This window comes from Neovison vison, chromosome 2, assembly GCF_020171115.1.
Source record: "Neovison vison isolate M4711 chromosome 2, ASM_NN_V1, whole genome shotgun sequence".
NCBI lineage: Eukaryota > Metazoa > Chordata > Mammalia > Carnivora > Mustelidae > Neogale > Neogale vison.
In genome coordinates, this window is record NC_058092.1 from 66499141 (window position 1) to 66523703 (window position 24563).

Here is a 24563-nt window from a genome sequence, read left to right on the forward strand (position 1 = left end):
AGCACAAAAGAGTCATCCATCACTTTGGTCCACATTCTATTCACCAGAATTCATTCAAATGGACACATTTAACTACAAGGGAGGCTGGTGGTTATAGGCCAGGAAGAAGAAAGAAAAGATTTTGAACAGTCAGAGCTCTCTGCCATATTTATTGTTCCACAAATATAGTTGCATTTGAATAATGAAACCAGATATATGTGAATACCAAAAATTTTACCAAATATAAGAAAATATAGTTGATTAATAGCAAACATACATAAATTAATGGGAACTCAAAAGGGAAGATAACATTATATTTTTGAAGTTTCTGTAATTTCTTTAATCAATAAACATCATTTAAATTAGACATATCCATTGCATTAATAGTTGTTCCTCTTCCCTTGGCCAATCATTTATTTTGTATGTTTTTGATTTGTGTTGATTTTTGATATTGTGCCTCTGATGGAGGATGAAAGAGGAACTATAGTTCTATTTCTGCCCTTCAGAATCTGGAGACCTTGACAAGAGGGGACGAGTAAGCAGAGACCAGAAAAGTGCATATGTGGTGAAAGAAGACTCTGCCAGAGTAAATGATGGCCTCATTCCTTTTACTCGGGTGGGGAAAGAAGGCAGAAGAGATTTCATGGAGTCTGGAAGGATGAGGTTTTCGCGCATTACATTTTTATATAGTTTTATTTGAACATAATTTTAGGCATTATGGAACTATTAAAAAATGTTATGGAAGGAGAAGAAACTAACATAATTGATATCTTTCACCTCCCACCTGACTGCAGGGTAGTCTAGGACACCATGTGGCGTCCATGAGAGCACATTTTAAGACATGGTTGTCAGACATGATTACTACCATTCACTGAAGACTCCCAATGAACCAGGCATTGTACTAAGCACTTTGGATACATTGTCTACACTTGTTTTTAATCCTCATATAAACCTAATGATGCAGATGTGATTCCTATTTTACAATAAAACTGAAATACAAAAAGTTGGATTACCTTGCCCAAAGGTACACAACTAATAAGTGGCAAAGTTTGATTCAAGCCTGGAGCATTCTGAATGTCAAAGTGATCTCATTTTTCCTAAATACTACATTATAAGAGAGTTCATGTGGTAATAGCTACCATTTACTGAGTGTTTATTATGTGCTAGTTACTGTGATAGAAAGATTACTGTAAAATGGAAAGTATGTTGTGACTACCTCAGATAATTGTCAAGAGGACTAACGAAATTGACATTCAGACAACTTTTAGAGTGGTGCCTAGCATGTAGTAAACACTATATACAGGCTGCTAATCTCCTTTATTTACAAAATACTACTATTGCTATTTAAATTGCTAGAAATCTGGTTCCTGCTTAAAATTCTTAACAGCAACCTGGCCTTAGTGTGTCACGTTATTTCTTCTCTATGTGGAAGGGAGCTTCTGAATTTTGGGAACAGGTTTGAATCACTTATCTTTACACAGGTATAATAATAAAGATATTTGTAAGTAATCTATAATGCATGGTCTTACAATTAGTTTTCTCACAGTTCAATTTTTAAAATTTCAGTAATTTATTTTATTATTTTTTAAGAGTTTATTTGTTCGAGAGAGAGAGAGAGAAAGAGACAGAGCAAGCAAGCTGGAGCAAGGGGAGGGTGAGAAGGAGAGGCAGATTCCCGCCTGAGCAGGGAGACTGACACGGGGGTTCAATCCCTAGACCCCCAGGATCATGACCTGAACTGAAGGCAGATGCTTCACCAACCGAGCCACCCAGGCACCCAAGTAAGATAAATTTTGAATGGCTTTATATAAACTGTGCTGAAAATGTAATACTTTATTAAGAGGTAATACTTTATTAACATGTCTATTTAATTTTTAATTTATTCTGTACACAGAAATACAGTCTATAACTCTAATGACAGTATATACATATATACTTGGAGCAAGCATATATGTTTATGTATGCATACACAAAACCAGTTTATTCAAATTAACTGAGAGCAGCTCGCAGATTGAACACAATCATCTAAATCAAGTAAAAGAAAAATATTTCATAACGCTGGGTTTGATTCAATCATTTAGTTACTCAAATATTTATGGAGTCTCCTAGTTCCCAAATGTGAATATGGTCTATACTGGGAAATAAGTAAAAATTAATCAAAAAGTCAGGATATGTGCCCTGCTGTCAGAGTTCACATTCTAAAGCAAGTTAACACAGTAGCATATAATTGAGTTCTTATTAAAATAAAAGTTTCAATTTTTATCTCAAAATTTGACTCCTTTTACAGCATACTGGGAAAAGTTTATATTAACTTTAGAAGAAATTGTGCTCTCAGATCAGTTATTGGTAATAAAGAGAACGAGGAAGATTGTATCCCTTGTGGTCTATAGCTGAAAAATGATATGCAAAAATACTGAGAAAAAGGACTCACTAGGTCTGAAGCACTGGTCAGAGTCCAAGAAAATGAGACACTTTCTATCAACTGATTATGTTTCTAAAAATAAATTAACATGGCAATAAGTTATTGGACTCCACCACATTTTTAAAAGTGTTGGGTAACATTATTAATAGCCAGAAAAAAAGAGATTAACAATGATTTTTGTGTCTTTCTCTACTGTGTGGTTTTGAGCACTTGACCTATTAGCTTTCTTATCAAGAATTGGGAACTAAAAGTATTTTGTTATCTCTCTCCCAATCTTCTGAACTGGATATGCAAAAAGGACTAATTCCCTAATGGTCTGAGTCAAATCTTGTTTTGTAAAATAGCACTTATCTAAAAGTAACCTCCTCGTTTCCCTCAAGATAGTGGAGATAGGCAAGAAATTACCTTCATGAAGTAATATATAAATTTGAAGTATTTAAATAGTCTTAACATTTCCAGTGTCCAACTTCATAATAATTAATTTTCAAGGAGAAAGTTTCTTTGGATGGATATAATACAGGAAAACAGAAGCCTGCTTCTTTTGTGCTCTAATTTCCATTGTGCAAATCAATTGACCAGTTCCCTTACCCACTCTCTGTAACTCTAAGTTTAAGCCTCCTTGTGGGATTATAAACTAAGTATTTAGATTAGAATATCACTTGAGAAATTCACTGTTACTCCATTAAGTTGGAGATAAAAAAATTTTTAACATTTATCAAAAACCGTTAAAGAGAAATATTAACATTCCTTCAGCAAAAATTTTTTTCATGGTTCATGCCGAACACACTGAGTTGAGCAGTCGAGAACAAAAGCACCCTCATCCGGTAACACAACAGGATCCATAACTACTGGAGAGGATGGACGAAGGCCTACATTCTTAGGAGGCAGGGTGTGTAACAAACACAAGGGCTATTTAGCAGTCAGTGGTAACTCAGAGAGGAGAATGGTTCCCTGGGCAAGTTTTCAAGATAGAAGGGTGAAGGTTATTTACAGGGAAGGTTTAGAACAGGAGGGGATGCTGGAGCCAAGCACTGAAGTATAAGAATTTAGACAAACTAAAGGGGCTCCCAGTAATCCTTTCAAAGGAAAGAGCTTATCCCAGGCTTGGAGGCCTGCGCGAGCTGCATAATGTACAACAGAGCTATGTTGTTGAACACTGGGTAGAAGCGTAGAAGGTGAAGGACAAGACTGTGTGGGTAGGCATGGCCTAAACTCAGAAAACACTTGCCAAGAATTTGGGACTATATTCACTGAGTAAAATAATGGCCATCATCAGATTTATGTAGTGGAGAAATCTGATTAGATTTGAATTTCAAAACAGGTTTGGAAAGATAATGAAAATTAGCTAAGATCCCAGTAGACAGGGCAGAACACTACAAGACATGACGAACCAACCAAAGCAGAATCAAGGAGAAAGTGGGGTAAGCTATATTTTGGAAATATTTAGAGGTTAAAAATCAATGATGTGGGGAGAGAAAAAAAAAATTGGTTAGGTTAAACTTGATTAGGCATGAATTGAAAATTGTATCAGCTGGATAATGGCTATATGTGGATCTTTTATTATTAATATTATTTACTTTTGTGTGTTTAAATTTTTGATAATAGGATAATTTTAAAAATATCAGTGGGGATTAGAGATTAATTAGATATGGATTAACTGGAGAGGGAGAAGGCAGGGATGACTCCCAGATTCCCACTGGAAGAAGTCTGGCTGATAAACTGATCCAATTACAAGGACAGGGAGAAGCAGAAGAGGAGCTTCCTTTGGGGCTAATGAGGGAGTTTGCTTTGACCAAGGAAAAGACTGAGGTGCCTTTAGGACATTAAGATAGTATTAACAATTGGGCAGTTGATCATGCAGTCATAAATTATTTAATCACGAGGTAACACTCAAGGCTCCCTCCTCTTCCAGAGGAGGTGTCAGAATCAAAAGCCTGGCATCTAGTGCATTGTAGCAAGCCTGCTGTCTTTCTTTTTTTTTTTTTTTTTTTTTTAAAGATTTTATTTATTTATTTGACAGAGAGAAATCACAAGTAGATGGAGAGGCAGGCAGAGAGAGAGAGAGGGAACCAGGCTCCCCGCCGAGCAGAGAGCCCGACGCGGGACTCGATCCCAGGACCCTGAGATCATGACCTGAGCCGAAGGCAGCGGCTTAACCCACTGAGCCACCCAGGGTGGACCCTGTCTCCTGACTCCTTCTGCTTTCATCTCGGTAGTTTAATGAACATGGCTGTGGCATTATTGCACTCTTGTTTTTCCTTTTGTTGTTGTAGCTGTTCTTTGTATGTTTTTACTTGGGTTTGGCTCTTCTGACCAACTGAGTAATACAATCCAGAGGTTAGGATGTGAGAACAGAGAACAGGGACCAAGAAAGCCCCTTAGCTTATTTTCGTTCCCAGTGTTGGCAAGAAAAACCTCGGCAGTTCCAACAAGGTTCAGTCCAGCTTACCAGAAAGCCACACAGAAGTGTAAATAATAAACAGGTGTAAATGCTAGAATCCTCTCTCAACCTATTTTTGGGCAACGTGTTCCTGTGGTTAGCGGCTAGCTACTCATTTTGTTATTGTGAGCTTATACAAAAAACCGAGATCTGTGCAGTTTATACCTAATAATCTGAAAGAAGAGAGAAAACATTTCTCAGACATTCTGCTAGTCTGCTCATTTTATTTATTATTACAATAACACAATGATTGGTATTATCTCTAGTTTACTTATGACAAAGCAAACCTCAAATGAGCTAAACCATGCAGTGTAGAGGGAAAATCTATTGTACACAGTTTTTATCCTAAGACTAGCTGGCTCTACCTTGTATCTCTGCATTGTAGACTGAGGTGTACTTAGTCATAAAGTAGTCTTCTAAACAAGGCACCATTAATGGGCATCTAATTCTCTAAATCCAAGAGTGATATCGATTACCCAAGTAATAACATTTTTTTGGCAACAAACCATACAATTATATGACTTTATGTATGATAAAGTAGAATTTTATAAGTTTTTTTTATGGTTTATTAAGACACTGGCATTCCAGAAGCTGAACACAATTTGTGTTCCATTTTTGTTAATCTAATGTCCTCACTTAGGGAAAAATAATTAAAAAAAGAAAATATTATCTTCTTTTTGCAAGCACTTGAGATATTATTGGCAGGGCTCAAATGGATTATAACAACTTGAAAGCCACAGAACCTTAACAGCAGCATTGCTTCTACACACATTCTCCCTCCGGACACGATTGCCAGTATTGCTCCGTAAATTTGAACACTAAAATGACTATAACTATTATGTGACTCCTTGTGAAACAGATCCTCTATGTCAAAGGTGGGGCAATGCCAAAGCTTTACCTTTTTCCTTCTATTTTTCTCCCCAAGGCAGCCTGCTGGGCTCATTTATTTCCAGCAGCACTGACAATTCTCTTCTCATACCCAACACTCTAATGAACTTAGAAAAATCATCATTATTAGCCTCCTCAATTATGGACTTTCTGCGGTTTGTACTCTTCTTGGGAATATTAAGGTAAACATACAGGTAAGGGGGAGAAAAGGTCAAGAGAAGGGAAAGATGAAAGAACGACAGTGGAATTAGAATGGGTTCAGCCATCCAAGAAAAGAGCTGGAGTTATTGCTTCCACACTGAAATGATGTCATTACATCCTCTATCCAAGACAAGGAAAAGAAAGACAGAGTTATATTTTTCTTCCCCTCTAAGAATTTCTCTTGCACCTTAAGTGAAGGCCAGAATATGATACACACATAACCCACCCTTCCACAGACACAGAATCACATTTGCAGAATTATTAAGAAGATAATATTAGATAAATGTAAGTAATATTAGATAACAAATAAAAAATTATTAGATAATAAATAAGTAAATCCAGTATTGAAGAAATCCTTTTCACTTTTCCATTGTTGATTATAAAATACATAGTATAAACTCACGTTTTCTATGACCATTGATTTGATAAGTCCAATTTAGTAAAGAAAAATCAGATATATCAAATGTAAAATGTTAGAATTATCACGGCAAGGAAATTTGGATTACAGAAGAATCAAGTCCACTGGGTATTCATTATTTTAAAGAATTTCTTCAATGAAAAAAATTTTCTTAAACTATTCAAAACTACAAATATTATTTCAAGTTTTTTGAAAAGAAAAGTGTGCCTTTGATTATGGATCAGGTTTTCCAAAGATGGATATATATATACATAATATAATAAGTATATATTATATAAGTATATATATAATATTATATAATTATATAAGTATATAATATTAATCTATTTTATATATATATCCCCCAGCCCCACACCCAAGGTGTAGAATGGTCTCAGGCTGTTTTTGCATTTACTTATTTTCCGAAGGAAATGTAACACTTGAGAAAATGTTCTTATTTTATGCTATGATCATTTTTGGTTCTCTCTTTGTCAGAACTATTAAAACATACATTTTAGAGCAAACAAGCAAAACTAAGTATAAATAGAGTAGGCAAAAAAAGAAAACAAGCCATCTAATTTCTCTAGACACTGGAAGCCACTTCTCTTGCTCATTGGCTGCAGAGGGCAAGATAAAAATCCTCATACACTTATTTCAAATTATGAATCAATGATTCTAATTTTTTTTTCATTCCATTGTATCTATTAAGTATAATAGTAAAGATGAATAACACTCTTAGAGTCTTTTTGGTATTTCAGTTATAGTTATAAAATAGGTTTTGAGAAACTCGTTTTATTGATTTTTGTTTCTAATCATTAAAGTAATACATATTCAAGGGGAAAATCAAATCAATGGTAGAAAAACCTTACAAGCTCTCATACAAAAAAAGATGCCAGTTAACAAAGGAAAATGATTAAAATAGTATCAGATTCTCACTAACATACCTGAGAGGCAGTAGGATAGCATGTGTAAGTCACTGGGATAAAATAACTGATCCTATAGTTCTCTAGCCAGCTAAAGAAATCTTCCACTCAATGCAGTGAGAAACAGTTGTAGAAAAGCACGAATTCAGAGAGTAGGTGACCCACCCATGTACTCTGTGTGAGGTAAACATTCAAGATAATGGTTTAATTAAATAATAAAGTAATTCAGTAGATAGGCCTTAACACAGAGGAAGATTAGACCGAGGTGTAATAATGGTGGATATGATCAACCCTACAGTATACAAATTCAAATGAATGATTGTAGGATTAGGAATGTTCAAAATAAGAGATAATTTGGATTCTTACATTTACTCAAAGGAAAAGTTAATAGCAGGGACATAGTTGAGTTCATAGAGCTGGGATCACGTTGGTCAAGGTGAGAATAGGGTACAGAGCATAAGCAAAACACATTGCAGAAAGGAAGTGTTGTTACCTAATTTTAGTGAAGAATAAAAACATGGATTTGATTCTGAGTACCAGGAATAGGTGTCAGAGAGCAAGAATTTCCTACCCCATTCAAGGTCCTTCTAGCTGGATTAAGAATCAGATTGACATGAGGCAGATGAACAGGAGAAAATAAAATTTTATAGTAGGGGAATCCACCCAGACATGGAAATATCAACAACAGTCAGGCAAAAGGAGGTATTCATGTCATTCTGAAATAAGGAGAAGGAGGCTAGGATCTGGGACTTCAAAGGGAAGGAATGCAATTCGCAGGATGATGAAAAAGAGTACATTTTTTGTTGTTTGTTTTTAGATTTCAAGTTTTTATTTAAATCCTAGTTAGTTAACATATTTGGTAAAATTGGTTTCAGATGTAGAGTTAAGTGGTTCATCACTTTCCTGTACTATGCAGTGCTCATCACAACAAGAGCAAATGCTGGATAAATATTTGTTGAGCCACTCAGAATGCGTGGGTCATAGACGACTTCGATCAAACAAGCCTTGCTAGATTCTTCCCTGTCTACCACACCTAGTTTGTAGTAAAAGATAGTTATCTTTGGTGATATCTCTCTTCCTGGAACAGGTCCTTTATTAAATTCTTTCTGAGAAGTTAAGGGGGAGGTAAAGAGCTTTTCCTGAATCTACTTAGTTTTGATTGCTTTTTAACTGAAAAGAATCTTCACACTAAAGAGACCCCATCTTGGGGTGTCCTGCCCTTAGCCCCTACGTAGGAAATGGACCAAAAATTCACACCTGAATTTTCAAAAAAGCAAAGAAAAGAGGGGTGAATAGTAAATTTCAAAGTTAAAATAAAGAGGAAGAAAATGAAACTATAAACAAAATAAAATATCTAATATGAAATAATTTTGCTGGAATAAAAATATTTATCAAATTCAACTGTTAAACCAAATGAAAGAAACCTATATTTCCCATTATAAGACTCATTTTATTAGATTAGATTACAGATGAAATTCAGCTATATTTTGTTAATAATTAATGTACTTAAAGTTTAAAGCAAATCGAAAAATAAGTCAATGAACCAAGAAGATAGGGATGACACATTTACTATCAAAGTATATACCTATAACACTGGCAGCCTGACAATCAATGCATTCTTGTTTCCTTGATTTTAAGATACCATAAACTTAATGACACTTGATCAATGTAATAAAATGTTTTGGAAAAAAAAAACCCCTATATCCAATCTACACTTACTAAAAGTTTAAACATTTATCCATATAACTACATAGTACTCTCTTTACTGTATCATGAGTTGACTCTAATCATCTTTCACATTTTATTCTAATATTATTTGGGATTACCCCTGTCACCCAACTGTACATAGTATAATGATGATATGCTACCGTCCATAACTTGGGATTATAACTTTTTCCTCTGTATTTACTACATTTAGGTGTGACAGATGGTATTGAAAAGCAAAACTATTAGTTTTGTCTAAATTTTTTTTTTTTTTTTAGTTAAACTAGGATTTTGCTTGTCCCATGTCTGAGTGATATTCTTCCCGCTGCCTACATTGGTGATATCAATTTCACCTAAGTCTTGCACATTTTATTATCTATTCCAAGAGATATGACTGTCTTAATTTCTGAGAAAGAAATGGGAACAAACACAACTTATATCTCTATCAGTCAATAGTGCATCTTGATATCAGACTAAAATGAAAAAATAGCATTTGTTTAATGTTCAAATCTATGTTATATTTTAATTTTTGGTGGGGCAAAAGCCTAACGCTCATTTTTCAAATCCTTCAGTTATAGTACAGGGCCCAGAGAGCGAAGCATGGGCAGGATTTCAGGCTATCTGCAATCAACATTTAATGCATCCCTAATATGCCTCAGTTAGCAGCCCTTTGTCCTTCTCAGAGATTACATTCACTCTCTGTATTCAACTGTTACCCTGGGGACACTCCTACATGCCTTTTTTTTTTTTTTTTTTTTTTGGTCTACATCCTTAATCTCTCTCTGAATTTTAATTCAATAGCTACTAGATAGTCCTACTTATCTCTTTCAACAATTCCCTAAATTAACTATAGAAACTTTTAATTTATTACCTTCCTCTTCAAGGATGACAACCATTTGCCTCCCTCAAGTTCTTTTTATCCACACCATTATTTCACAAGTCCTTGTGCAGACACATGTTGAAGACACCTTTGATTCCTTTCTCTCCCTGTCTTCTCCATCCAAGCATGAACTTTATCTTGACAATGTCAGGATGACATTTTTTTCTTTAGATACTTGCCGTAAATCATATCATATAGCCTTCTAAATTAGAGTGAAATGTTATATATGTGTTTTATTTTATGACTAATAAATATATATGTACATATATGTATATATATGTGTCTGTATAAATGTAACATACCTAGTTTTTATTTGTTGAGAGAAAAAATACAGAAATTTAATTTCAATGATTTTTCCATCTTATTGGTGACATATACTTTCAAATCTGACACACATCTCAAAATGTGCAAAATACAGTACTACATAAAGCTAATCAAATAACAAATTTTAATTGATACAAACTGTGGTGCCAATCTGCTTGAGAAAAAATGGCCACAGATGCTTACCGTTTTTTAAGTAAACTTGATATGCAAAACCGTGGTATACATAAACACTTGTTTTCCTATTTTATTGTTATTAAAACAAGTTTCCCATATTTTATTATTATCAGTTGATGAACTCTCTACAAATATGTCCTCGATTTTGAACTGTGAGAGTATCAAGGAAGAACACCATAAATTATTGATATTTGTATTTTCAGACATTTGTATATATCTGCTCCATAGTAGAGGCACAATAAACGCTTGTCCAATAAGGACATCATAACACTGAGTCTTCTCATTTACACCCAGATCTGAGTATGTCATACCCTTTTTCTCACGTTGGTATGTGCTTTGTTTGGTATGCTTGGTATGCTTATGACTTGGTATATGCTTTGTAAGGGGCAAGAATCATATGAGCAAATTGCAACATAGACTATGCTGTTCAGTAGGCAATTCATACTCTGTATTTCCTTTGCCCTGATCCCACTTTGCTCCTTTGTGCCCCTGCATGCTCTTCCTCCCTGATCCCAAACTCCTCTGACTGTCTACTTAGGGGTATGTTCACTTCCAGAGTGCTACCAAGATGATCTTTCTCTGCCTTGTGAAGTGTCTTTAGTGAGACAGAAACCTCTGATTAGATTTGGATATTTGAGATCTACTTTGGGACTGTGAAAAATAAATCTCGTATTCCTGTTTTTCATACTAGCAGGATTAAATATGATGTTTGTTTATATTTTGAAGATAAGTCTGCTTTTGTCATAAAGCACGTCACAGAACTATTATTTCATCATTTATGTCTGGCTGGTCTCAAATCATCAGTCACTTGACTGCTTTATAGCATTTCTGAGTAAAAAAAAATAAAAATAAAAATAAATTTATACATAATAAAATCATGGCCCCAAGAAATAATTAAAGCATGTAAAGAAACACTGTTTTATGGGGCATGTAATAAACATATGGGCATTTCTTCAATTCTCAGGAGAATCCATTGATTTAAAACTTGTTGCCATTCAAAAAGAGGTGTGAGTAATTTATAGCTCTTTAAATTGAAAATGATACGAGGTGTAATCAAATACCGTGCTTCCAACCCTAAAATAATTGCCTTAAGGGTCAGGTAGAAATTGCTTTCCTCCATCAGTTTTGTAGCCTTATACCACTGGTTAGGTACACTGAACAGTGTGAAGATGATTTAGCTAATAGTACAGACTCTGGGAAAAGACCTGATGCCTTATTTTCTGGACCAGTGATCTGACCCAATATGGGTGGTAAAACTGATTATATAACTTGAGATACGAATACTTAAAAGCAAGGCAGACTGATTCAAAAACTTTGTCCAACGTGAAAATGAATGTTCAAGATCAGAGCGATCCTGATATTTCTGTATAACGCACATTCCCTTATCCCTCTAGTGCTTTTTCTAGCTCAGAGTATGCATTTACTGGATTTTTTTCATGTTTAATAACATCCCTTTATGACAAGCCACTGAAGTCTTAGAGGTACCTCATTTTTTTTTTCAGACACTATTTCTGATCAAAGTACAAAGCAAAAATGTGGCAGCAATAACCTTAGAATTAAGTTGTTTATATCTCCATATATGATGCAAAAGTAAGTGAAAACAGCAAGGACATTCTGGGCAGTTTTGATTAGGTTGCGTTCTTGCTATCTACTTAAAATGTTTTCATGTTTATTTTTTCCCAGCACTATTGTTAGCACTGTCATTTTAAAACCTAATAAAATTCTTCCATTTAAGCCCCCCCTTTTTTCTAAAATGTTCCATCAATCATAGTAAAACTGTGTTCTGTCATGGGGTAATTGCAAATTGGCAAGCCAAAAAGGGCATCTCCATGTCCTCATCCCCCTAATCTCTACAGTGGACAGGGATGACAGCCAATTTATTAGTTGAGATATTGTTAAACTCATCCAATAAAATACTGTTTTCTGCCTCTGTGATGTTTTCTGCTACAGTATCAAAGTTGTTTCTTTCAAAACCCATTTACAGATGGCTGTGATAGCAGTTAGTTATGCCTAATGACTTTGTTGAGCAGACTTACTGAAAATGGGAACATCTTGGTTCTGGCTAAACGACTCATACTAGATATTTTGGGAGCAGAAGGACATGTAATCAGAACAGAATTCTGCTTATTGGTATGTTAAGAAATTTTACAAAGACTTTAAATCGGGAAGATAAGCCCCAGTCCTGGATATATTTATAACCAATTATATCATTTCAGACAAGTCACACTGTTCTGCATCTCTGTTTTCTCACCTACAAAGTGGTGATATTAATATTATATTTTCTAAATTTCTGTAGAAATGTTTTCAGCAATAAGTGAGTTAGTGAATGCATATGGACTTAAATAAGTGAAACTGTGAAGCTATTTTATGCCTAGCTATTTAAATCTTTAAAAATAGAAATTCGCCTAAGTCATAATATAAAAATATAATTGAAGTTTACGATTACGCAGTCCAGAGTTCTCATAAAACCCAAGTATATATTTCGGGAGATCCTTTTTTTTTTTTAACGTAAAAGCTAAAACTGTTGTATTTTTAAAAATCTTTATAATAATCACTCTTAAATATGACTCAAAAAACCATAATCTGTATAATACTTTGTTCTAAGAGTAAAATTTAAGTGAAAAATCAACTGATGACTTACTTTTAGCTGCACTAGAAAAGGAATATTTCCTTTGGAGTCCTTACTCCTTGTACTTGCTTGTTTATAGCAGGAAAACCCTGCATGCTAACACACAAATATAAATAATATAGAACAACACACCAACATTTCAGTTTTTATAGCACTCCCAGAGATACCCAACCAATAATATGTTAATTTAAGGGTAAAAATTATTTCCTAGTCTCACATCCCAACAATTTTGTAGCAAACAATAAAATAATCAACCGAGAGCAAGTGTAACTAGAATCCTCTTTTAAATAACCTACTTCAAAGACCAATAGACAGAGAGAACAAGAGGTTATAAGTATTAAAACTGCTGGACCCATTTACATCTCTCTCTTAAGATAAGAAAGTAATTGCTAACACTGATTGAGCATTTATTATTTGCTAGGCAGTTGCAGTACTGTGTCACTTAAATATTAAAACAAATCTTTGAAATAATATTGCCCCCATTTTACGGATGAAAACACTGAAAGCACAGAAACATGAGGCAGCACACAGCAAAACAGAGCATCTGAGTATCAGAGCTGGGTTTTAAATCTGATCATTGAGCTGACACTGTAAAATATTAGGCAGGACTTACATTACCTCTAATGAACATAGAGCCAAAAGAACAATAAATCTCCAATGAGAAAGGAAAGTTTATTTCAGTTTGTCAGTGAAGACAACACAGGGGAAAAAAAAAAAAAAAAAAAAAAGGTGTTATTTGGAATCCTGGTTGAAAAGAGCCATAATGAAATTGGGAAAAACATAGACTGAATAGTCATGTAGAACAAGGTCTGACTCTTACATGACACATCCAAATTTTAATTCTCCCACCAGCAAAATGGAATAAAGGATGTCCACTGTAGGGTTATTGTGGAAATTAAAAATCCATTCAAGAGGGGAGAGAGGGGCGCCTGGGTGGCTCAGTGGGTTAAAGCCTCTGCCTTCGGCTCAGCTCCTGATCCCAGGGTCCGGGGATCAAGCCCCACATTGGGCTCTCTGCTCAGCAGGGAGCCTGCTTCCCCCTCTCTCTCTGCCTGCCTCTCTGCCTACTTATGATCTCTGTCAAATAAATTTAAAAAAAAAAAAAAAAAGAGGGGAGAGAGAGAGCCATAGGCAGAACAAAGAGGACTTCTAAGGGAGTAAAAATGAAATGGTCTGGATGGTCCTCTAATGGTAGATATAGTTCATTACACATTTTTCCTAATCTGGAGAATGGACACCAAGAGTGAACCCTAATGTAAACTGTGGACTTTGGGTGATAATATGTCCACATAGGTTCAGCAATTGTAACAAAGGTACCACTCTGGTGGGGATGTTGTTGATAGTGGGGGAGGCTAGCTACATGAGGGCTTAGGGGTGTAGGGACATTTCTATACCTTCCTCTCAATTTGCTGTGAACCTAATACAGTTTTAAAAAATAAAGACACAAAGGAAAAAAATACATTAAATAGCTTCAGGTAGTACTAGGCATACTGGAAGTGTTATATGAATATGAATAATAAAGCATGCTAATTTTTGAATATATATGTAGGAAAGTAAAGAATTATTTTTAGCCCACTGCTTAGATTATGGAATCCTACCTCTGTTATGTAAAGCACGCACTTATCACCATACTGAATCATCGTGATGAAAAAGTCTGATTTCTCTATCAGTATGAATTTTAGGTCTTATATTTATGGTCAAGTCTTCATTAAGACAGTAAATAAAAACTTATTAATTACCGCCTAATCCTACAAATAGAATTAATAGATTTACTATAAATCTTGTTGACTTGTAAGTTTTCTAGCCTAGCATATCTAGAACAAAGGGAAATTACGGATATGTTAGAAAGAATAAAATCCAAAACATGAGGAATTTGCACTAAAAAAAGTTTCATTCCAATAGCAAAGTTTTATCATTTAGGAACTGTATCCATTCACCACGAGTACACTGATAGGAGTTTGTTAAATTAGAAAGGGAACATGTTGGAAATAAAATGTATTATTTGAAAGACGAGGAGAAAGGCATTGGCTATTTGGTTTTATAAATGTAATTGCTTACTGCCAAAACTTTCTGAAATTCTACACAACAGTTCTGTTTTCTAATTAATTTCTCAAATTGTAAGACCTTTCACGTGGTTTCATGGCCAAAATACATCTGCACATGTTTCCCCTCAAATGTTTTTTGTACCACAGTGATACTCCATCTGCTGTTGCCGTCTTGCCCATTCTGCACCAAAAAGGTGGGAAGTCTGGTTGAGAAATAAGCTTGCCAGTGGACCCCGCTCCCACCAGCTGTGGGGCTCGCAGCTCTGAACATCACTGAATTCTGCTGCAAAGCACATATTTCTGTGGTTTTAAAGGAAGCTAGACAGGTGGCACCCTTAGGTTGTTAGCGTTTGCATTTTCTCTCAAATATCAAGTTTTCTCCACTTTACTCCAGATTTAGTCTTCTTTTTCTTCTTCTTCTTTTTTTTTTTTTTCCTTTGAGCTAGTTTCAAAGCATTTTGAAAAACACATTCTTAGTTCTGGTTCAGACTTTAAGAGTTAAACCAAGAACTCCTTTTATCATCCAATTTATATCTTTTTAAAATGAGTTTGTTTTTTTTTTCCCACTCTGTGTAACAGAGTAAATATCCAGTAACTCCTTTTTATATTCACATAAGCATTATACATAAGCTGTAGATAAAGAGATTACCTCCATTATAAGAAAATGAAGGATTCTGAGCATCTGTTCTGCTTATAATGAAAAATATTACTTAAAAACCCTTCTCATAAACATATATGGTTTTAAAAGATATTTATATGGCTATACTTAAAGCTTCAAATAAGGGATATTTTATGAGCAAGCACAATACATATACAATTTGAATAAAATGTAACACATATCAATTTCTCCTAAGTGATGTGGGATGTAGCATACATGAAAACAGTTCAGTGTCAACAGAAATAAGAAGGAAGTAAAAAAAAAAAAATAAGAAGGAAGTCTATTCATACAATGTTAACTTAAACACATAAAACACATTTTTCAATGAATTTTGCCACCTAAAATCTTTATAATAAATTGACCTGGTTGCTATCCCTCTCCGATCTTAAACTGTGCTAAAATATCCATTACTGCTAAAGGGTTTTGTTTCATGTTCGTTTTTCACGTATGTTCACATTTTATAATTTTCCTTTTCAATAACTCTAAGAAGAGTTTTTACCAATTTTAACAAACAAATTAAGGTTAGGGCAACTGACAAAATCTTTGTATTCATGAGTTTTAATTCGATTTCATTATTGAATTATTGAGAATGTATTGGCAATAATTTTTAAAGAAAAATATACTCTCTTATCTTTGCTTGATCAGTAGACTGAACACACACACAAACATGCACACACACACCACACCTCTCTTTTAAGCACCTCTTGCTAGCATGCAAAACCACAGACCTCCTCTTCCTGTGATTTTACCTTTGATAGTATTCTCTCAAATATATACACACACACACGTACCTTTTTTATATGTCAGTTCATCTTTCCTAAAAAAAATCTTCTACTTGATTTCTACTTTTGGGGTAACTACTCCGATTTTAATTTATTGTTTAATAATTACTTATAAAATTTGGGGGAAATCACAACCCTATGTTATGTCTTCTGCTGGAAACAGGTGAATTTTAATACCATGATCTATTTTCTTTTTCTTTTTCAGGTATTTATTGGCAACTCAATTATGCCATTTGGCTTCAAAATTTTGTTATGGTGTCTTTATTCAAAATACGACTTCAAAATTTTAGGAATTAAAAAATAATGATAATGGAAATACATCCATGATGCTTTCACTTTTATACCAGGGAAATAGTATTAGTGTATTAATTTCCTTTGCTGCTATAACAAATTACCACAAACTTGGTGGTTATAAATAGCACAAATTTATAATCTTACAGTTTTAGAGATTAGAGGCTGAAATGGATTCAGTGGACTAAAATGTGGCTAAATGTGGGGTAAATGTGTCAGTGGGACTGAGTTTTCTCCACAAAGCTCTAGAGGAGAATCCATCTTCTTGCCTTTCTGGCTTCTAGAGGTGGCCAGTATTCCCTGGCTCATGCACCACTTCCACTGTTAAAGCCGGAAATGGCTAGATGCATGTTTGTCGTATTTCTTCACTTCTTCACTTCTTCCACATTTTAAAACACTTGAGAGATTACTATGGGCCCGTCCAGACAATTTAGGATCACTGCCCTATTTTAAAGTCACATGATGAGCAGCCTTAAATCCATCGTCAAACTTGGTTTCTTCTTGTCATGTAACATGATATATTCACGGGTTCTGAGAATTGGGTCATTGGTATTTTTGGGTGCCATTATTCTGCCTAGCACCTAGGTTCATATTGTGAAGAAACACTAACAAACTAGCAAATAGACTACAGGAGGCAGGTGATAACATTTGTTTTTCAGATCCTATTACAATTACAGAGCAAAAAAAAAATTAACTTTTTTCTAGCACAAAATTGAAATTGGAAATTTATGTAATTTCCAAACAATCCTCAGTCTTGACCATCATTTGTTTCCGGATATAATTCTGAGAAAGGGAACTGAAACGGTTTCTGAGTTGTAACTCTGTTGGAGGACATGTTAATTAGTGCTTAGAATAAATATCTCGTGATAAATTAATGATATGACAATCATAACACAGAAACAATGATGGTGAAAACCTATAGTTAAAATAGCAAAACAATGAGCAAATAAAGTCAAGTTTCAGAGCAGGAAGAAGATAATCCTACACTAATATCACATTCTTATTTTACAAATAAAAAATCTGATATGCCTTATGTCACCCAGATGGATAGTGAGAGAAGCCTAGATGTAGATAATGAGTCAGAGCAACGTGCTGTTTGAGTGCAAAAAGAATATGTTTATAGAAATATAAGGTTTTAAAACTTTTTTTGGTACCAAAATTATTTTATTATACACACATATAGAAAAGTGAGCAAAATAAAGATGCACAGGTCAGTGGTTTTTTGTATAGGAAATATTTACATAATAAGTATTCAGGTAAAAAAATAGAACATTAACAGCATCTCATAAGAACTCTCCCTCCCCGTACCTACTCCTAATCACTGTTCCAACTCCCTCCTAAAGGTACAACTATCTTAACTTTTATGAAGTCGCATTAATTATAATTTCACTGCACAAATGTTGTTACCTAAACATTATACACATTTGCTGGGGGCTAGAGTTTATAATGCAATATATATTCTATAAGGTCTGAATTTTTGTTTGTCTATTTTTAGTCAAAATTATATTTGTGAAATTCCCTTATATGGTTTTATGTGCAGCTTTGTCCTCTTTATTTGTAGGAGTCTACTTAATAATAATCTCCTTATATGATTTATTTAATAATTATTCCATTTTATAACAGTTGATTTATACATTCTACTGATGATGGTCAATTGAGTTGTTTGCATTTTTGAATATTAGAAATATTGCTGCTACAACTCTTTTTATGTCTCTTGATGACCATGTAGTAGAACCGATGGGTTATACGGCATGATTAATCTTCAAATATGCTAGATAATGCTAAACTGGTTTCCAAGGTGGTTATCAACCTATATTCATACTAGCTGTATCCCACTGTCCCCAAATTTCATTAACATTTGTTATTGACAACCTTTTAAAATTTTACCTATCCTGGATGTATGCAGTATTGATTCACTATTGTTTACTTTCAATCTCTGTGATTATTAATAAGTGTGAGCACTTTTCCTTATGTTTTCAGGGCATTTGGATTTCTTCTTTCATGAACTTCTTACTCAATCTGTTGCTCATTTTCAATTGGACTTTTTGCCTTATTATTATTTTGTGGAAAATTTTTTTGATCTATGCTGTATAAACGTTATTGATCGATTACATGTGTTGCTTTTATGTTATCCCACTATATGGTTTGGCTTTTTATTAATGACATCATTTGATGAAAAAAATTTTAATCTAGTTTCATTTATATTTACTTTAAGAGTTACTACTATTCTTTCTTGTATAAAAAATCATTTCCTAACCTCCTCCTAATCTTCTACAAACTGTTCTGATTCTAATTTCATATAAAGATGCACAATTCAACAGAAACTGTCATATGTGCTGTAGATAAAGGACATGTTTTTTCATTTTTTCTAGATGGATTTCTAATTATTTTATCGCCATTTGCTGAAAAGACCATTTTTTCTCCAGTGTATGTGGTACCTCTCTTATTGTAAATAAAAATAAGCATGGAAGAGAAATATAAAATTAACTATTAAAGAAATTGAATCTGTAATTAAATATTTCCACATAAACAAAACACCAGGCCTTGTATGGTGTACCATCTGGATGATACTGAGAAATAATGTCATTTCAAAAATTTGTTCAAAGAACAGAAAAGATGGAATTCTGTCTAATTATAAGAAGCCAGAAATATCAAAAAATCTAAAAGCCTTACAAGGACATTATGAAAAGGAAAAGTTATAACTCCACTTCATTCATAAACAATGATGCAAGATACCTAAACAAATATCAGCAAATCTAATCTAACAAAATACAAAAATGGGAAATACATGATTGTTAACCTTGACTTATTTCAACAATATAAAGATTGTTTAACGACTGAAAATCAATGAAATTTTCTATGCTAGTAGTATAAAGAAAAAAATGGCATCATCTAAATAGGTAAAGAACAAGGACTTTATAAAATTTGGCATCTATCCTTGATGAAAATCTTTGTAAGTTAGAAATAAAAGAGCGAATACAATAAACACAATATTTAATGATAAAAGAAATTTTTTTCTTTGAGATTAGAAATGAGATAAGAATGTCTGCTTTTACTATCTCTACTTGTTATTATACTAGAAGTCCAGTGAGGCAATAAAAAGAAATAAAAGCAATAAGTATTAGAAGGAAAAGAAAAATAAAATTGTAGATGATTTGATAAATTATCAGAAATATAAATAAATGCAGCAAGCTCATTAGATACGAAGTCAACAATAAAAAAATCAATTGCATTCCTTCCATACAGCAATGAAATCAATAAGCATTTTAATAATAAGAAATAAGCAATAGAATTAAAATATCAGTTAAAATACCAAAAAGTCACAGATATCTACAAATAACCAAAAAAACTGTGCAAATTGTCTTCAAAGATGATTAATCACTATTGAGAAATATTGAACTTTTATAAAGCATGTTTTATAAAATTTCTTGAAGCAACGGTTTTCAAGACATTGGACAGCAAATATAAAAAGACAGTAATCCCTGTGAGATGAGTTAAAAAAAAAAAAAAATTAGGTAAGCTTACTGCCTTGAGAGAATTTCTTGCCTATGACCCAGATGGAGCCTAATGAATTCTCTGAGTAGAGCAGATGGAGCTAATAGCCCCAGAAGACCAGGGTATCTAGGGTTCACAGGACAGGGAAAAAGAAAGAGTGAGAGAAAGAAGAAAGGTAGGAAGAGAGGGAGGAAGGGAGGGAGGAAGGAAAGCTACAGAGAGACCAAGTCATAGATGACTGCAAAGGTTCACCTTGAGGATTCAGCTAAGTATTGACTAGTGCTTCATGTGAAGAAAGGACCAACTGAGAGGGTAAGAGCACAGTATTCCTTGCTCACACAGCAGCAGTTTCTGCTCCCACATGCCAGATGGAAAATAAGACATTAGGTAGAATGTTTTAATGGGGTTAAGTTTCAGCAGTTTCTTCCACATGTTAAAAAAATTACATATAGACATGGAATATTGAAAAAACCCAGAGATAAAATCTTTAATGTCTGATGTGAAAAATACCCTGCATGTCTGTTTTTGTTTTAATTTAATTTAGTTTTGTTTTTATGGCCCAAGAGCTGAGGATGGTTTGTATAATCTAAAATGGTTACATGCTAAATGATTACATAAATATGTATATAAGAACCTGATTTTGCCTTGCACAACTTAAAATATTTACCTTCTGGATCTTTATAAAAAAGTTTGCCAATCCTTGAGTTAGATGAAATGAAAAAATTCCTTGTAAAGCACAAACTATCAATGTTCTCTGAAGAAGAAATAAATTATCTGAACAGCCCTATAACTACTGAAGAAGCCAAATTTTTAATTAAAACCCATTCCAGAAAACAAACAAACAAACAAAACCTCTAGGCCCAAATGGTTTCAATGGTGAAGTCTTCCAAACCAATTCTATATAAACTTTCCCAGAAAATCCAAGAGAAGAAAATCCTTTCCAATTCATTCTATTAGGCCCCCATTATCCTGATACCAAAATCGGACAAAAACATTATAAGATAACTAAGACCAATATCCCTTGTGAACAGATGTAAAAGTTCTAAACACAACTATGGCAAATTTAATTGCAACTATACATACAGAGTATAGTATATCATGACCAACTCGGTTTTATCCCAGGAGTTGTGAGCATGTTTAACTTCTGAAAATCAATCAATATAAATCAATCAATATAATAACTGTCAACTAAAAAAGAAAGCAAATCTGATTATCTCTAACAATGCAGAAAAAGAATTGACAAAATGCAACATCTATTTCTGATAAAACAACTTTCTTCAGATTGGAAACAGAAGGAAACTTTCTCAACCCCATAAAGAATACTTACCAAAAAATAAATAAATAAATAAAAATCATCTAAAATCATATTGAATGGCAAAGACAAAAGCTTTTCCTTATGATGAATAACAAAATGAGGTTATCTGTTGTCATTGTGCTAGAGATTTTAACTAGTGAAATGAGGCAGGACAAATAAATAAAAGACATTATGTTGGAAAGGAAGCAGTTGTCTTTATTGCCAGGTGAAACAACCATCTATTTGGAAAGAATAGTCTTTTTTAGCCAATGGTTATAAAATATTTGGATATTCATTTGTTAAAAAAATACTTAATCCATACTTCACTCCATGTATAAATATTAACTCAAATGGATCATAAACCACAATGTAAAACCAAACATAAGATGAATCTGTGACTTGTGTTATAAAAATTTTTTTTTAGATAAAGCACAAAAAGCAGATTCCATGAGATCAATTGATAAGGCAAACTTTATCAAAATTTAAAAATTTAAAGTCAGAGACTAGGAGAAAATTTTTGCAAAGTATATATCTCATGAAAGACAGATCCATAATGTATTTAAAAAAAAAAACACTAAAAATTCACTAGTAAGAAAACGACTCAATAATATTGGGCAAAAGATTTGAACAGACACTACATCAAAAACGGGAAATGAACAGCAGCCGCATGAAAAGATGTTCAACATCATCAGTAACTTGAGAAATGCAAATTAAAGCCACACTGAGATACCATTAAACATCTAATAGAAAAACTGAAATTAAAACGATGGCCCCTTGCAAATGGTGATGAGGTTGTAGCACAACTAGATCTTTCATACATTATCTATGGGAAAGTAAAGTGGTCCAACCATTTTGTGAAACATTTTGTGTTTCTTATATAGTTAAACATACACTTACCAAATAAACTAGCAATTCTATTTCTAGATATTTACTCAGAAGAAGTTATCCACACTAAGACTTTCATTTGAATGTTCATAATAGCCCCAAACTATAAACAACCCAAATAGCCATCAATAGTAAAAAAATTAGTTAATTATGAATATTGCTCAGAAAAAAAGGAATAAACTATTGATATATTTCACAAGGATGAATCTCAAAATTATTATGCTGAGAAAAAGAAGCCATTTTCAAAAAGTCTATATTTAATGATTGCCTGTATTTAAGACAAATCTAGGCTATGAAAACAGAAATTTGATTGGGGGTTGCCTCAGACCTGGCTTGGGGTTAGGGACAAGATTGATTATGTGGATTACCTGGAGTGATGGAAATGTTCTATGTGTTGATTGTGGCACTGATTACATGGCTTTATAAATTTATGGAAACTCCTCCGATACATTTAAAATGGATGAATATTGTTGTATGTAAATTACACCATAATAAAGCTGATTAAAAATGCAAACAGCTAAATACTGCTAAGACACTCTCAAGGAGAAGAAAATAAGGTGTGAGGAGTCTATCAGTAAAGAATATAAAGTTACAGTACTTAAGACCAATGTGCTGATACAAGGATAGGTAAAGGGACCAGTGAAATGGAACACAGAGCTCAGAAACAGATCCATGTGCAAATATGTGTGTGTAGAAGCAGTAGTTATAATAGTCATACTAATATGTGTGTATATTGGTGAGTAGTTTGGAGAATAAGTGCTATTTTTCATCTGGCACTCCTAGAACCTAGCTATAGACCATTTATGCTAATGAATACAGTATATATGCAGGTGTGAACTTTACCTGGATTAATTCACAAAGACTAACCCATTATTCTGTCTTTGTGGTAAAAATATTAGCAAAGAAATTTAGGGCACCAGGCCAGATAAGTAATTTATTAAATAAACAAGAATTCAGCAAATAATTAAAAATTTAAAATTAATATTCAAATTAATAGTATTCTCCTCACCAAATTTTGCAATCATGTATATTTCCACAACCATCCCACTTTCTGCTCTATCTCTTCATTTACCTTAGGTATTTTCTACAGAAAAAGGTCTGGGGTTAAGCTTCTTCAGCATCTAAAATAAAAAGACTTCTACTTGGCTCTTGGACCCTAAGTCATGTGTCAGATCATCGGCATTCCAATTTTCCTCCAGTTTAAGAGCACACGTTCCTGATTCTAATCTCTGTGCCTATTGTCAGCTCCCAGATTTCTGGAACTTGGGGACTCTTGGTGGATTTTCTTGCTCTCGACAAAGGATCTAGATAGACCATCTGTTGGCATAACTGATCCTTTTATCCATACAACTATTTTTGCATTAAAAATGTACTGCCTACACTGAAACTCTAAAAGTGAAAGGCAGCTTCTTTGCCCGTAAGAACATGGAAGATGAAAACCTACAACTTCTAAGTAGAAAATTGCCTGAATAATCAATGTTTCAAGTCCCTCTTATGTAATTCCTTAGGCCATTGTTGCCTGATATTTCTATTTTTATTATCATTTTTTCTCATAACCTTACTCTTCAGCATATATGATATGTATTTGTCTTTGAGAAGGAGTCCCTGAGAAACCTTACTGTTTTACAAATATGCACAAGACCAGACTAACATTTATCAAGTACTTTCCAAGTGCTGAAATCTGTAAGTGCTTTACATGTGTTGTTTCAATTGATCCTAACAAAAATTCCTGTGGGTTGGATTTTATTAGTTCTATTTCACCAGTCAGAAAATTAGAGTCAAAGAGGTTGATTTTTCAATGTTTACCAAACTGGAAAACTTGTAGTCAGGACTAAAATACAAGTTTATCTAATGCCAAAGATCCTATCTTTTTTTCTTCGTAGTATAGTTTAGTATAGCATAGCATATATATTAGATTGGTGACTAATGTAATATTTGAATATTTTTGGACTGTTAATACCATTTACCACCAGCTGAAGCAATATTTAGGATTAGTTATGAGTTAAATTTAACGAAAACACATCCCAAATGTGCCTCACTTAAATCAAGAAAACATCACAACCTTCTCTAGGCCTTCCATAATTACCTCTCCAATGGGGCTAGCCTTCCAAGAAAGAAAAAACAAACTTTCCTGATAATTTGTAAATGGTTA

The 24563-nt window shown here is 33.6% G+C and overlaps 1 protein-coding gene across 1 annotated transcript in view; it reads right to left on the bottom strand.

Moving 5' to 3' along the window:
* The window catches only part of ADGRL4 (adhesion G protein-coupled receptor L4), a 110343-nt gene that overhangs the window by 55009 nt on the left and 30771 nt on the right, over nucleotides 1–24563 (bottom strand). The gene's annotated exons all lie outside the window — the stretch shown is intronic.